This window comes from Cryptomeria japonica, chromosome 11 (assembly GCF_030272615.1).
Source record: "Cryptomeria japonica chromosome 11, Sugi_1.0, whole genome shotgun sequence".
NCBI classification, from domain to species: domain Eukaryota; kingdom Viridiplantae; phylum Streptophyta; class Pinopsida; order Cupressales; family Cupressaceae; genus Cryptomeria; species Cryptomeria japonica.
The window spans coordinates 727947897-727962169 of NC_081415.1; positions in this window are offsets into that span (position 1 = coordinate 727947897).

Below are 14273 nucleotides of genomic sequence, written 5' to 3' on the forward strand. Positions count from 1 at the left end.
GAAGGGACTATCTGTTACGTGTTCCTAGAGTATGTTTTGGTCAATTGGTATTGACTTGGTGATCGATGCTATCATACACTCTTGTAATCCCTTACTAGCATGGGTTTAAGGTTTAACTAGTAGAGCTTTTATTTAGAATCTTGTACAGGATGCATAAGTGGTGTTGGTGCGGCTTCTAGATGGATTTCAGGATGATGAAGATGTTCTTTGATCATGCCTCAACTGATTGAAGACCACTTTGGCATGATGGACCCAAATTAGGTCCGGTACCTATCTAGGTTATGGATCAATATCATGTTAACGTGTTCTCTACACGTTACCGGGATGATTTATCGATTGGTTATTGTTGTTTTGGTCTTAAGACGACATGGCATATCATTGTAATATGGATATATGTAATGATCTTATTGTAATATCTTTTAGGTGGCCAATCTAATTGGTTTAGGCCTTAGGGTTGGTATAAATTGATGTAAGATTTCATTGTAGATGATGCATCGTGGTCGTGAAATGTAATATCATATGCGAAGGAGATTTGGTCGATCAGAGGTGATCGAGTTGGGATTAAGGAAGAGGTCAAATGCCTCCGGTATTGAGCTTAACCGAGATTGTAATCAGGCATGGTAGATGCTATCTCTGACAATTCATTATTTTGGATTGTTGTCCATTTATCTTGAGGTGGTTATAACCTCTCTGTAGTTAGTGAGACTCTTTTGTAATGAGCAGTACGCTCTAGGTAGTGTGCCTTCCTGCATGTGTAGGCCCTTCATTGTATCACATACTTTTTGTAGAAGTATCATCTGACTGTGGGTAGGCTTCCCACTGTGGTTTTTCCCTTTCTGGGTTTTCCACGTACAAATCATGGTGTTATGTGATATGGTTGCATTGTGTTAATTCTCTGTTTCATTCTTAAGTTTTATTGCTTATTGGTATTTGTTTCTACTATTCTGGTACTTAATGTTTATGTGATCCGGTTAAAGGTTATAAAGTGGTTTGATTGACATAATCTGTTAACAACTGATTCACCCCCCTCCCAGTTGTTCACTAGTTATCCTAACATTTATAAGGAACTATATTGATCACTTCCAACATATTAAAAAGACCCACAATTCTAGGTGCTATTTTGGATGATTTTCTAAATGATATGGGACTCTTATGAGGTTTGACCCTCAAAAAGACTTTGTCTCCATCCAAAAATTGTCTAAAAGTTTTGTTCTTATCTGCATAGCTCTTCTGTCTATTTGTTGCTTCCTTCAATCTCTGCTTGATCAATGTCGTTTAATCATCCATCTCTCTAATCTTATCTGGACCAATAAAAAAATTGTTTTCCACCTTATCCCAACTAATAGATGTGTGAAACTTTTACCCATAAAGAGCTTCAAATGGTGCCATCCCTAGAGATGCATGGTAAATTATTATATGCAAACTCTACCAATGAAGATACTCCTCCCACTTATACTGTTGATCCATATAATAGATTTTGAGGAAGTCTTCAACCACCTAATTCACTCTCTCTATCTGTTCATCTGTTTGTGGGTGGTATATTAAACTAAAATTTAATCTTGTCCCCATATCTGCGTTCATTGTTGACTAAAATTTAGAAGTCATGCAAGTATCTTGATTTGATATGATCATTTAAGTACTCCATGAAAATGAAAGATCTCATAGATAAAATTCTTAGCTAAGGTCAATGAACCTTCCTTAAGATTCCCTAGAATGAAGTTCACTACTTTTGTCAGCTTGTCCACAACTACCAATATGACATCATGCCTATTCTGGGACATACACAACCCCTAATTGAAGTCCATACTAATCACTTGTCATTAATACCCATGTATAACATGTGGAAAGAAAAGCCTTGCTAGATGCACATGCTCAACCTTGAGTTCAAGGAAATCCAAGAATCAAGCCACAAATTCAATAACATCCTTTTTGAGTCTTGGCCAAAAATATAAAGATCTCAACTCTGCTACCATCTTGGTTATTCTAGGGTGCCCCAATAAGGTGTGTTGTGGATCACTTCTAAGATCAACTTTCTCAAATACCTTGGGTCTAGAATGTACATTATCTCTTGCCATCTCAAAACTCCATCCGACTCAAACACATAATAATAGAATCGACTATCCAATTAGTTCTTCTGTAAGGCTTGTTTCACTCTAGAATAGTGCTCGTCTCCTTCTAGACTATGGAATACTTTTGGTTTCAAATTAGATATTGTAGTAGACATGGCTACTAGATGCCTCCTTTGGATAAGATCGTCAATTGCGCTATTTGTAAGGACCTCCATTTACTTCATGTAAAGCGGAAAAATCAAACCCTAGTCGTTCTCCCCTCCCCAACTCCAAGGAGAGAGAAGGGGGAGTCACTAGAGTTGATGGTTTTCACTTAGGAGAGACTTTACATTCAAAAGAGGGGTTGAAACCCACAAGATCCAATCCCACGCAATGCAAGATTGGATTCTAAATGAGTTTCAAGGGTTAAGACCTCAAGGATACCCTCTTTTGTAAATAATGTAGATAGAAAGATTGAACTAGGAGTGCATGTAAAGTAGAAAAGATTCGCTTATAAAAAGAGATAGGGATATGGGATGAAGTTGCGGACCTGGAATTAGCAGTAAAATGTCGAGACGGTGTTGTTCTGCAAATTTGAGCAAAAGTTGATGGGATGATGGCGCCCGGCGTGCACACGGTCCTCCAAAAAATCCGCGAAACGAAGGTGGATCTGTTCGTCTCTGCACAAGGATTCCAGATCTTCAATTACAGCCGCGTACCTGCAACCTACACATAGAAAAGAGAGGACGATTGGGGGGTTAGGGATGAGGGGTTTGCCTTTAGGTCAAACCCCGGTTTTGGAATTAACCAAGAAATGAGAATGTTGTAAATGTAAATGTTTGTAATGTAAACAAGTACTGATACCTTGTTGTAAGAATGTTTGTATTCTTACATGCGAAGGTGTAATGTATGTAGTATGTTGTATGTTGTATGTGATCTCCTCTTCAATGGTTGAATCCTTGTCTTGAATGCAACACTTAGCCTTGAATGGAGACTTAGAATGATCAATTGCTTGAAGGAATGCTTGAATGCTTGAATGCTTGAATATCGTTTCCGCCTTTTTTCCATCTCCTCAAAATGGGAGAGGAAATGTAGTTTATATACTTGTCAATTAGGGTTGATAGACTGATTTTTCCAACCTTAGGCCAACCTAGGAAGATTATTTTCCAATTTGCAAACATAAAGACCCGAGACCCAAAAGAGACTGGGCCCAAAATAGGGCCAGGGACCAGGACGCTGGGCGCCATGGTCCTGGCCATGGTCCCACCTCCAGGGACAGCAGGGTGCAAGGAGGATCAGGCCAGGGTGCTGAAAAATGCAGTTTTTGATGTCATGAACAAGTTTTGGGGTCTCCATTCAGGTTCCGTGTTGGATCGCCATCGTGAAGACCCAAATGCAGTCGAAATTGCAAGTGTCGCAATTTTAGGACGCTACATTTAGCCCCCACTTTAGCAGGAGTATAAGCGTACACTCATACTTCCGGTAAAGTACAAGGAAACAACATTGAAAAACTTTCACCACGTCAAGGAGGCAAGATACACCAAGCCCCCAGTGGACTAAGGATCTTACGACTTCGGTTGACAAAGTAAAAGGGAAGATCACGAGGGAGAACCATGACTGTCAGTAGTAAGGTTCCCTCACTATGAGTCATGCAAGAAAGATATCAAAAATTTTCAAGGCAAAGCTAAATTTGTCAAGAAATTTTCAAGTATCTTGGAGAGATATGAACGGGGTGTATGCCCCCCTACATTAAAGCGATCGCACACGCCTCACCGAGGGTGATTGCTTTAAGGTAGTGATACATATAAGAAATGAGAAGGGAAAGGAGCACGTTATCACAAGGATTTAGCCCCCAAGTGTGAGATAAGCCCAAGGATAATAGACAAAAAACACAGAGAACAAGGTGACTTCGCTTTCCTCGGGGTCAGTATGCTGTATGATAATTCATGTATATCATATGTATGTATGCATAATTGTTCTTCATTCCCCAGTCAAGGAAGGTCACCTAGAAGAAGGGAACACATGTGTCTTTTGAGTCAACATGAGAGAGACCAAAAGAGATCTCAATGTTTTGCATCGTCCTCAAGTAGACAACACTAAAAACAAAAAATAGAAGAATGAGAATAACACATAGAAGAGGTAACAAAAGAGATCAAGAGAGGAGGAGAGAGTCTGCTATGCTAATGTTACTAGTCTAGCACGTCATCTACCCCCCGATCTTGCTGATCAATATTTCGGGAAGGTAGGAAACACGCTAGAGGAGGAACATCCAACACAGCAGATGGAGCTATCACAAGATCCAAACAAGGGCTATGTTCATGTTCCGAGCCACGTTGTTCTTGTCTAGGAGCTAGGATAAGTGCTTTAGAAAATTCATTGGATAAATGGTTATCAACATCAACATATTCATATTCACTATCAGAATGAACATGAGTAACATTTTCATCATGAATAACATCATCATCAAGATTTATAAAAATAGGATCTTTAACTTGCACAGGATCAAGACCATCATGCATCTTATGTTTAGGAGATTTCGGCTCAATCTTCAGCTGAGGAGAAAATGGAATAATACTGGCTGAAGGTGTTTTTGGGGATTGCAAAGTTTGAGAAGCAGCTGCCTGAGCTCTAAGATGACGCTTTCGTCGGCGTTCACGTGCAGAATGATTTCGTCTAGTCTTAGTAGGAAGATTGAGAAGATTGAGGAGGAGGAATGTTCTCATCCTTATCACTTGGGTGTTTAGGTTGTGGTCTCTTAGGTTGAATAATAGGAGAAGAGGAAGGTCTCTTTTCTCCATAAGAGGAAGGAGGAGGAACTGCTCCATATAAAGGAGGAATATTTGGTTTAGGAAGGAGACCAAGTCCATCATGACAAGGAGGTATAGGTCTACTTTTAGGAAATTTATTAGATATAGGCATAGTCACATTCATAAGGATAGGTTGGGAATCTTCTTGAGGAAAGACATTAGTTTTATCTTTCAAAGGAAGAGCTTCCTTCTCAAGAACGATAGGAATATCAAGTTTGGGTGTTCTAGGTTCGCTTAGAGATAGGATCATATCTTTTTTCCACTTTTGATAAGATTTAAAAAGATGATCACTCCGCGGTGGAAGAGATTGGAATTGTTTAGGCCAAAAGTAATCAATAGGAACGCTAGAAGTTCTTTCAGCTGGTTTAAAGAGGCTATGATTGACAGTAAAAACTTCACCATTATGGGGAAATTTCAAACACTTGTGAATAGGAGAAGCAATAGCTTTCATGGAAGATAGCCAAGGATAGCCTAGCTTCACACGAAATTGTTCGGATGATGGAATAATAGCAAAGTCCACATTAAGGGATTTGTTATGGACCTCAATAGGTAATGTAATAGAACCAATTGCAGGAGAAGAAAATGCATCAAATAGTTTCACAACCACATTTGTTTCATCATAGATCACTTGATTCAATTGCAAAGTAAAAAGAAATTTTTCAGTAATGATATTAACCATACAAGAAGGATCAATAAGCACCCCACAACAAGGTGTATTCTTGACTTTTGCAACTATATATAAAGGACTATCAAGTACCCTGATAGTTTCACTAGAATCAAAGGTGATGGAAGGTTCTTTAGGGATTTTCTGCTGCTCTACAAAGTTAATCACTTTCGGAGTCATGGACACAAGATCATCAGGTGAGACAGAGGAATCAGTAGTATCAATCGCATTAGAGGTATGAGAAGGTAATGGATCAGTAAAAATCTGAAGATTTTGGTTAGGAGGAGCTACAGATGTGTTGCCTTTATCATTCACTCCAGAAACATAAATAGTATTATTATCAATCAAATCTTGAATTTTACCCTTTAAAGCAAAACATTTTTTAGTATCATGCCCAGGTTGACGATGAAATTGACAAAAGGATTTGTTATCAAAATAGGGTGAGTTAATCTTTGCAGGATCTATTTGCCTTATAGGAGGAAGAGTAAGCACATTTTGTTCCAATAACTTATTCATAATACTATGCAATGATTCATTCAAAGGAGTAAACTTTCTTTCTTTCTTGAAAAACTTAGAAATAGGAGGCACACCTGATGCCGCATTCACATTGTTGTTGATGATGTGTTCAGTGAATTTAATGGACTCTCTGTTCGGTTTAAACTTCCCAAATGGTTGTTGACTACTATCACCCTTATCACTCGGAGCCATAGGATTTGCTTGTTCCATTTGACTCACAGTCAGTTGATAATTGTGAAGAGTTGCGCACAACTGTTGGAAAGAAGTAAACTCAGAAAATAGAAGTTTTTCTCTAATGTCTTTTTGTAAATTAGAAATAAAGATTCTTTGGATGTCATTGTCAGAGCATACAAATGCTTATATCTACCAATGAAATCAGTCACTTTTTCTTTAACACCTTGTTTACAATGCATTAAATCAATCAAAGTAACTTTAGGACTTATATTGTTTTGAAATTGTTGAATGAAAGCATTTGCAAGTTGTTCAAAAGAAGTAATAGAATAAGAAGGCAACGAGCAATACCATTGTAGGGCTTTATCTCTTAATGTTCTAGTAAACAGTTTTGGAAGCAACCTTTGGTCATAAGCAAAATCAGTACATATTGTTTGAAAGGTCTTAACATGTGTTAGAGGATCACCCTTACCATTATAAAGCTCCAAATGCGGAATTTCAACATGTTTAGGGGGGATAGCTCGAACAATGTCAAGAGAAAGTGGGCTCGCAACATCAAATGTGGGCACACTAAACTTAGATTGATTCATAGAGGCAATTTGTTGCTGTAAAGAAGAGACAGTTTGTGCAAGATTGTTAATGGTTGCTTTAGTCGAGGAGTTCATATTAGACGTGTTAGATTGTGATGGAGGTGTTATGTTATTGAAAGAAGGTAGAGAGTAAGGTGGTGGGACACGATGATAGTTAGTCATAGGAGATGATTGGAAAGGAGGAACACTACAAGGAGGAATGGAAGGGTTAAATGAATTGCCCCCTTGCGTCATGTTCATTTGTGGAGATATAATAGGAACACTCATTGAAGGAATGAATGAAGAAGTTGGATTGAATGAAGGAAGAGGGTTGATTGAAGAAGAGGGATTTCCCCCATGACTAGTGATCATAGGAGGAATGTCTTGTATTGAAGTAGTCATTATGTTTGATGTAAAAGTAGGTATACTAGCAATAGGAGTTGTCAAAGGAATAGAATGATTAACTTGAGTAGGAGGTTGTGTGTAACCTAAGGTTTCGGCACAACTTTTCATAGGCATCACATTCGAATCCACAATGTGTGCAATACCACGCAAAATATCAATTCCATTCTTATCACTTTGAACCATACGCTTTAGACCCTCAATTAATGAAAGAGCTTCACTATCAGGGTATTCTTGAGACATCCATGTTCGAAAATCATCAAATTGGTTATCCAATTTTGAAAGTTGTTCTACAGAAACTTCATGGAGAGCTTCTTTATCATTAAGAGGATTAGAGGAATTACCCATGTCCTCGTTAAAAAGGCCATTCAAATTAGGTTCCATCTCCTCAGTAATTACACCTTGGAAAGACTTAATTCTAAGGCTTCGTCTAACAGGAATAGTGTAAGTAGGGCTTATTGTTGTAAAACTCATGCACTAAAGAGAGAGAGAAGATTTTGAATTTTAGAGGTAGCAAATTTCAATAAAACCAACCAATCTCCTAGATTTAAGTTGTTAAATGCAATCAGGACAATCTCCCGAAATTTCAGAAAAAATGTCCGGGACCATGGCGAACGGAGTGCACACGATCCTCGCAACTTTTTTCGAAATTTTCAGGGATGAAAGTTATGATGATTTTAAAGCTAATCTGAAAAAATTGAGTGATTTTACGATCTGTAGATAGGCCAAATTAAAGTTGCAATCTCAAAATTGAACCCTACCAAGATTGTTGAAAAATGTAAAATTTGAATTTTGAAAAAGAGAGGGAAACTGAAATTTTGAATTTTATGATTTCAGAAGGAATACTGAAAGCAATGCAAGCTTTGAAATTTAAAAGTTGACTCGATTTCATGCAAAATTCAAATTTGAAAGTGGAAATCAAGGTTGTTGCAATTAAACACTTAGTTTCAAAAGTCACAAACTACAAAAATTTGAATAAAACACTGAAATTTCGAATGAATGCCAACACACTTTTCAGATTTAGGACTGTAAGAAACACAATTTTGATATGAATTTCAATTTCAACAATCTTTGAATGATTAGAAGCCTCAATCCAAGCAATCGCTAGACCAACTTTGACTTTAATTTTGAAGGTGTTAAAATTGATAAAATCAGCCAAAATTCTGGATTTTAGCAGAAAAATACAGTAAGATCGAGCTCCCGAAATTTTGGAAAAAATGTCGGGGACGATGGCGCTCGGGGTGCACACAGTCCTCGCAACTTTTTTCCAAATTTTCAGGGATGAAAGATGTTGTGATTTTATTGTGGAATCCAAAGTTACAGCCGATTTGGAGGTGTTTTGATTAGTGAAATTATCAGTCAAAGGTTGAATCAAGAAGGTCTTAAAAATTAGGGTTTTGACATTTAACCACTTAATTTTCAGAATTAAAGCACAAATATGAATTGACAATTTGCAACAGAAGGGTAGATCTGAAACAAGCATTAACAATTAAACATTTCACAAGTTTAATTACTTAAAAAGAAAATTTTAGGGTTTTTATGCAATCAACCTCTGAAATTTGCAAAAGATCAAACATGGAAATGTAATTAGGAAAGCAAAATTTTCAGATCTAACCATGAATAATCAGAATGAGGATGTTCACGTCGGGTTCACCAAAATGTAAAGCGGAAAAATCGAACCCTAGTCGTTCTCCCCTCCCCAACTCCAAGGAGAGAGAAGGGGGAGTCACTAGGGTTGATGGTTTTCACTTAGGAGAGACTTTACATTCAAAAGAGGGGTTGAAACCCACAAGATCCAATCCCACGCAATGCAAGATTGGATTCTAAATGAGTTTCAAGGGTTAAGACCTCAAGGATACCCTCTTTTGTAAAGAATGTAGATAGAAAGATTGAACTAGGAGTGCATGTAAAGTAGGAAAGATTCGCTTATAAACAGAGATAGGGATATGGGATGAAGCTGCGGACCTGGAATTAGCAGTAAAATGTCGAGACGGTGTTGTTCTGCAAATTTGAGCGAAAGTTGACAGGACGATGGCGCCCGATGTGCACACGGTCCTCCGAAAAATCCACAAAATGAAGGTGGATCTGTTCGTCTCTGCACAAGGATTCCAGATCTTCAATTACAGCCGCGTACCTGCAACCTACACACAGAAAAGAGAGGACGATTGGGGGGTTAGGGATGAGGGGTTTGCCTTTAGGTCAAACCCCGGTTTTGGAATTAACCAAGAAATGAGAATGCTGTAAATGTAAATGTTTGTAATGTAAACAAGTACTGATACCTTGTTGTAAGAATGTTTGTATTCTTACATGCGAAGGTGTAATGTATGTAGTATGTTGTATGTTGTATGTGATCTCCTCTTCAATGGTTGAATCCTTGTCTTGAATGCAACACTTAGCCTTGAATGGAGACTTAGAATGATCAATTGCTTGAAGGAATGCTTGAATGCTTGAATGCTTGAATGCTTGAATATCGTTTCCGCCTTTTTTCCATCTCCTCAAAATGGGAGAGGAAATGTAGTTTATATACTTGTCAATTAGGGTTGATAGACTGATTTTTCCGACCTTAGGCCGACCTAGGAAGATTATTTTCCAATTTGCAAACATAAAGACCCAAGACCCAAAAGAGACCGGGCCCAAAATAGAGCCAGGGACTAGGGAGCTGGGCGCCATGGTCCTGGGGGACCAGGGCGCTGGGTGCCCTAGTCCTGAGGGACCAGGGCGCTGGGCGCCATGGTCCCACCTCTAGGGATAGCAGGGTGCAAGGAGGATCAGGCCAGGGTGCTGAAAAATGCAGTTTTTGATGTCATGAACAAGTTTCGGGGTCTCCATTCAGGTTCCGTGTTGCATCGCCATCATGGAGACCCAAATGCAGTCGAAATTGCAAGTGTCGCAATTTTAGGACGCTACACTTCAATATTAAATTACATAATTATATTAACCTCACACATAATTAATAATACATTAGTTTTCAATTTATCAAATATATAAGAATAGAATTATTGTAATAGTTTTCAACACAATATCTAAATATAGGATCCAAGAGATAGACAAAACATAGGGAAATATTTAATTTACAAGAGATCATAAGGTCAATTACAATGGGTGCATAAAATACACAGTTTATAATAATCTTGATAGCAACTCTTGGCTTCTATCTCCCATGAGCATAACATGGGCAAGAACATTGTTAGAGCATTTTTCTGCCCAACTACGAAACAATTATGCTTCCTCAAAGTTCTTCATAACACCTAACAAGTCGAAACTGTCAGGGTGATGGAATCTAGTGCAACATCGTGTATCTACTTTCTAAGATGCTAAAGTATTGGCACCATGATATGGAAGAGAGTGTAAAACATAGTGATTCAAATGGTAAGAATATACTAAGGGATCTTGAAATGAGCTTTTGCCAAAGCATCTTTTGAGGTGACTACAAGCATATGAGTTAAGTATAAACTTATTCTTCTCTTTGCTCCATATTCGACACCCATCCAACCCACAAATAACACACATTGAAAACACAACATTATATATAAAGCTTGTAACAATATACATGAGTGTACAAAAGAATACAAGAGCACATAAGTGTATACAAGTGCAATATTCTAAACATGTACACAAGTCTATAAAATTACTCATTGGCTTACAAAAGTAGCTATCTATGCATTATCTTCTTGATAATAAAGTTCCCACATGAATACTAGTTAACCACGAATTCATTAAATAGTAAAAAGATGCACATATCAACTATGCCAATCATGCACATATAAGATTACATTACACTCATGTAGACAATTATGCACACAAGCATATATATTGGTGTCAAACACATTTCAAAGTCACATCAATTCTTAATTATTCCTTATCCAATTAAGGCATGAGTCATAAAAATATTTCAACATGTAAAAATAATGGTGACCAATACCTATTTAAGCATGCCAATTGTAACATTTGAAAATACCATGCATCTATAAAAAGACTTTTATAATCGAAAATATCGTCAATTAAGTAATGCATATGAGAATTTTTTTAAGAATGATAACTTATGCTAAGATAATCCTCAATATGTTATAATTGAAAAAAAAAATCTCCTTTCACAAAGATAATATAACTTGCCCTTTTGCATCTCATAAGCCCTTTTGCTTCTTATAATTGAAGTTTTCTCCCCTTTTAATATTTTAAGTAATCATGTTGTTAGAGGAATATCTACGTGTCTTTACCTATTTTACATATTTCTTAAAATGTAACAAGTTCTGAAATTTTCATTACTCGAAGATTTATAGGATATAATGTTGTTGGGTCTAGCCTATGACACAATAATCACACTATGACATTGACCAAGAAAAGAACCTCTATGGTAATTTGATATATGTACCTTTGAAAGGAAAAACTCCACCATTGAGATCATTATGAAATATCCATTATGGTAGCCCTGTGATGGTAGTAATCACATATTAATTGAGTGGTTAGTTGATATTTCTTGACCCTAATGGTTATTAATATGAACATCTTTTAACTAGTACAATGAGGTCATATGTATTATTATTTACTTTTTGGACATGATCTAATAGGATGGATTCCTTAAGGAGTTTTCAAAGTATAAGGAAACTCCATGAGAGAGGGTTAATAAGATTTAAAGGTCAGCTCCAAGTCCTATCTCATAGCAAAAGTATTTGAGTATGTATTGTTATAAAGGTCTAGTTTAAGCTCATTAGAAGATCTATGGAAAAAGGAACTTATCGATAACATGTATATTTATTTGTACAACTCATAATATGACTCATATAATCAAATTCCATTATAAGGAAAATAGATGATCCCTTCAGATTGTTATCTTTATTGCTAAAATGATATATGATAACATAATTTTTTTTATTAGAGTACATTGTCTCACAATGATTACCTACTCAAACTTTAAACTATAAATCATTAGAAAGTAATGAACCTTCATATACCTTTGTAATACCTTCAATAAGTTGATATGATACTATTTAGTTATACCTCATCGATAAACTTATCTATATTACCTTTTAATAAACTTGGACATACTATACTATACTCGAGCCAAATCACTATATACAAAAAAGACACTTAGAATCCCTTCCTAAATATTGATGAACATGCTCAATGATGGATATGGGAGTAACATATTTGCTTTAACAAACATGAACCAATGATGGTCATTAATCAAATAAAATGTTAATATGTTTTGACTTAGATTGTTTTCAGAGACATGAATCGTTTCCATCGTTTGAAACAATATGAAAGGTAGGCTTACTCTACAATAATGTGCATTTTGACAAACATCTAGAAAGAATGTGAATATATGTAAGGATCGAATAATATTCAAAGCAGGCTTCATCTAGAAAGCTATGCTTGTTGTAGGTCAAAATAAGGTCATATTACACCAAAATAAGGTATTTAAACCAATGATATAAACATATGCATGAGGAAAGGATTCTTCACATTTAGCTAAGATCTCTTCATGAGTCTATGCCACATGTAGGGGAGAGGACCCAGTAGTTAAGCGTGTTCCAATTTTTGTGATAGTAGTTGTTGATTTAATGTCTAATTTTTTTGACAACATTGTACCAATAGTTTTGACTTTAATACCCATAATTGAATGAAATGTACCCTTAGTTGAAAAAAACAACCAATCATGTGATGCCACATCAGCTGCACAAGTATGGGGGCTCCTTATGCACGACTATTGGTCTCACCTTTTTTGGGCTGTTTTGAACACCTTGGCAAAAAGCATGTTGATGTGGCATCATATTTGATGATATGACCCTAAAACCTTAATTATAAGTAGGGGACTTGCCAAGAAAGTTGTTTTAAAAAGTTGGGAGTGATTTGAAATTTCCACATAAGATTTTTAAAAGCACGAAGTTAGGGTGCTCAACTACTAGGTCCTCTCCCTATCTATTAATTTCTATTGTGATACTAAAAAGGATTTCTTTAGTTTAGACTACCAGCTAATGAACCAAGTTTTATAAGAGTCGAATCAATATTTCTGGCTTTCAAACCAATGATTTGTGAGGAAGACAAAATAAGGTATAGTGATCCAATCGATGCATGCACTAAGTTGATGCTTCCCTAAGAAAAATCTTCGAAGACCCAATAAAGAAACATACCCATGCATTTGGAGAACATTTAAAAATGCAAAATAAACAAAATCTTATATGTGTGGATTCAAACTAAACAGAGAAGAATGATGGGGTCGATTCACATGTATACAAAATGTGAAAGCTATGAATGGGTGCACACGAATCTAACCAATATATTTGTATGCGTAGAGACTGAGATTTAATCTATTCTTCATTTAGAAACCATTATATGGTTGATTAAGCATCCATTACAATAGAAAATGGGAAGACAATCAAGGACTTACATCTATACACATAGTAGTCTTACATTGCACCTTTCTTGATTCATCCACCTTGTTTTCTCCTCTTCGAGCATAGAGAATCCAAAATGCATAGACCATTCTTCTTTTCATGGACGACGTCTCTTGCTCTCCTTGATAACTAGATAAGAAGTAGATAGGGCTAAGTATCCCCATAAATTCTTCCTTTTCTATGATATTTAGAAAATAGATTTCATCTCCTCCCATTGCATAATGGCTTCATGAAATTTCACAAATCCTCACGAAATGAAGTGACGAAAAACTAACCCCATATTTCCATGTTGTTGCTTATGAACAATTTTTGCTTAAATTTAAGGAGTTGGAGTGTTTCCATGTAAATTTTTAATTAGGGAAAAAGGATAAATTGGAATCTTTCCCTATTTTAATGGAGAGCGACTGCTTATTGTGAAAAATAACATGTGGCTTCACCATATTTTTTTCTATTGTTTTTATTTGCTTATAATTTGTCCTAAAAAAATTATTTGCAAGAAATATTATTAATAATTTTATTTTAAAATATCATAAATGATGGAACCAAAAGATTGTAAAACAATTTCAAGAAGATCATACATAATGAAGAACCTAAAATCTTGTTGACAGAGGAAAGTTGTAGCATAGAGGCTCCTACTTAGTCAGAACCTTCCACAAACCCTAAACCAAAACTAGATTTAGTTAACATATCAATTAAGCTAG